Here is a 3,118-nt window from a genome sequence, read left to right on the forward strand (position 1 = left end):
GGAAAGAGGAGAAATAAAAAGCGATACTTATCCTTTGCCGGTGTCCCTGCCCGGTTATCAGATCCTCCTGTCTGCCCTCTCATCACTGGGCATCACAGGGATTCCACTTCACTGGTTTGAATCCTATCTCACTGGTAGATCTTTCAGGGTGTCTTGGGTAGGGGAGGTATCCAAAGCACATCAGCTGGTCACTGGGGTTCCTCAAGGATCAGTTCTTGGACCCCTCCTCTTCTCCATATACACTACATCACTGGGTCCCATCATACCTGAATCCCTGACAATTTTCAAGCGACAGCTGAAAACTCATCACTTTCGACGCTACTTGACTTCATCCTAAATTTTAAAAAAAAAATCTAGCTTGTACTGATTTAAACAATGCCTGAAACTTGGTATTACAACCACTTCTTGTGTCTGTTTGCCTCTTTAAGAAGAATCGCTTTATGTATCCCCCAATTGTAAGTCGCTTTGGATAAAAGCGTCTGCTAAATGACTAAATGTAAATGTAAATTTAAATAATATATATTAAACATTTCATTTTAATTTTAAAGTTCTAGTAATTTTATTTAGTTTTTTGTCTTATTTATTTATTTTAATTCATTTTTATTTAAGTTTAGGTTATTTTAGTACTTCAAGTTAAACTAAACGTAAGTGAGAAATGTTGCCTTTGCAAATGCAATAAAATCAGTACGTTTTTTAATCGTTTCATTTTATTTTAAAAATAAATTTTTTTTTTATGGTTTTAGTCCAGTTAACGAGAATAACCCTCATTTATCAGTCAATATATAGTATTTAATATGGAAATGCAATAGTTTTAAATAGTTTGGAAAATTGGAAATTTTATTTCAATAAGCATCGATGCTTGCATATAGAACAGCCACAGGCTCAGCACCCGCCTTTCATTCACTACTACTACTTTCATTCACTACTACTAATCCAGAAGTCTGAGATCTGCTAGTGTGCGACACCTCGTGGTACCATCACAGAGAGGCTCAAAATCACTTTCCAGAACATTCTCGTTCATTGTTCCTGGCTGGTGGAATGATCTTCCCACCCCTATCCGGAAGGCTGAATCCCTGACAATTTTCAAGCGACAGCTGAAAACTCATCACTTTCGACGCTACTTGACTTCATCCTAAATTTAAAAAAAAAAATCTAGCTTGTACTGATTTAAACAATGCCTGAAACTTGGTATTACAACCACTTCTTGTGTCTGTTTGCCTCTTTAAGAAGAATCGCTTTATGTATCCCCCAATTGTAAGTCGCTTTGGATAAAAGCGTCTGCTAAATGACTAAATGTAAATGTAAATTTAAATAATATATATTAAACATTTCATTTTAATTTTAAAGTTCTAGTAATTTTATTTAGTTTTTTGTCTTATTTATTTATTTTAATTCATTTTTATTTAAGTTTAGGTTATTTTAGTACTTCAAGTTAAACTAAACGTAAGTGAGAAATGTTGCCTTTGCAAATGCAATAAAATCAGTACGTTTTTTAATCGTTTCATTTTATTTTGAAAATAAATTTTTTTTTTATGGTTTTAGTCCAGTTAACGAGAATAACCCTCATTTATCAGTCAATATATAGTATTTAATATGGAAATGCAATAGTTTTAAATAGTTTGGAAAATTGGAAATTTTATTTCAATAAGTATTGGTAACATGTATTGTTCTCTTTAGAGTGCATTGATATTTTTATTTTAATAGAGCATGTCAAATCATCACATACTGTATGAGGTTCCATTTCGGTTGTTCCCTAAGAAGGGAGCTGCCTATGTAGACAGTAGGTTGACTCAGTAGGATTTGGAACAGAGCTCATCACTCTTTAATTATTAGTGTAATCTGTGATGACAGTAAGTGCTTAATTTCATCTTGTAAGGCCTGAGCATTATGACATTATCTAATCAGTTAAGATACACAGAGTGACATAGTGTTCCCGCACTTGTGATAAATGGAGTGTGACATCCAGCTGGTTTGACTGTGTTTCATCTTTTGAAACGGAGACAAATGAGAGTCTGATCTCATTTGGATGAGGTGAAGCAAGCATATCAGGTTTTGTGACCCTTCGATGTTGTCCATGTGGTCTGTGATTGGATGTTGTTGATGGGTTGAACTGTTTTAGTTTAGCTCTTTCTGTTAGCGTTAGCCTCTAGCCGTGCAGTCGGTCACTGTGTTTAGGTGTGGTGATGATAGAACGAGAGATCGGATTTAATTTTAAAGTTCTAGTAATTTTATTTAGTTTTTTGTCTTATTTATTTCTTTTAATTCATTTTTATTTAAGTTTAGGCTATTTTAGTACTTCAAGTTAAACTAAACGTAAGTGAGAAATGTTGCCTTTGCAAATGCAATAAAATCAGTACGTTTTTTAATCGTTTCATTTTATTTTAAAAATAAATTTTTTTTTATGGTTTTAGTCCAGTTAACGAGAATAACCCTCATTTATCAGTCAATATATAGTATTTAATATGGAAATGCAATAGTTTTAAATAGTTTGGAAAATTGGACATTTTATTTCAATATGTATTGGTAACATGTATTGTTCTCTTTAGAGTGCATTGATATTTTTATTTTAATAGAGCATGTCAAATCATCACATACTGTATGAGGTTCCATTTCGGTTGTTCCCTAAGAAGGGAGCTGCCTATGTAGACAGTAGGTTGACTCAGTAGGATTTGGAACAGAGCTCATCACTCTTTAATTATTAGTGTAATCTGTGATGACAGTAAGTGCTTAATTTCATCTTGTAAGGCCTGAGCATTATGACATTATCTAATCAGTTAAGATACACAGAGTGACATAGTGTTCCCACACATGTGATAAATGGAGTGTGACATCCAGCTGGTTTGACTGTGTTTCATCTTTTGAAACGGAGGCAAATGAGAGTCTGATCTCGTTTGGATGAGGTGAAGCAAGCATATCAGGTTTTGTGACCCTTCGATGTTGTCCATGTGGTCTGTGATTGGATGTTGTTGATGGGTTGAACTGTTTTAGTTTAGCTCTCTCTGTTAGCGTTAGCCTCTAGCCGTGCAGTCGGTCACTGTGTTTAGGTGTGGTGATGATAGAACGAGAGATCGGGGGCTCAGCCGGGATCCATCCCACAAAAACCCGGCTTCCTTTCCTC

This window comes from Sinocyclocheilus grahami, unplaced genomic scaffold (genome assembly GCF_001515645.1).
Source record: "Sinocyclocheilus grahami isolate Dianchi unplaced genomic scaffold, SAMN03320097.WGS_v1.1 scaffold456.1, whole genome shotgun sequence".
Classification (NCBI taxonomy): Eukaryota; Metazoa; Chordata; class Actinopteri; order Cypriniformes; family Cyprinidae; genus Sinocyclocheilus; species Sinocyclocheilus grahami.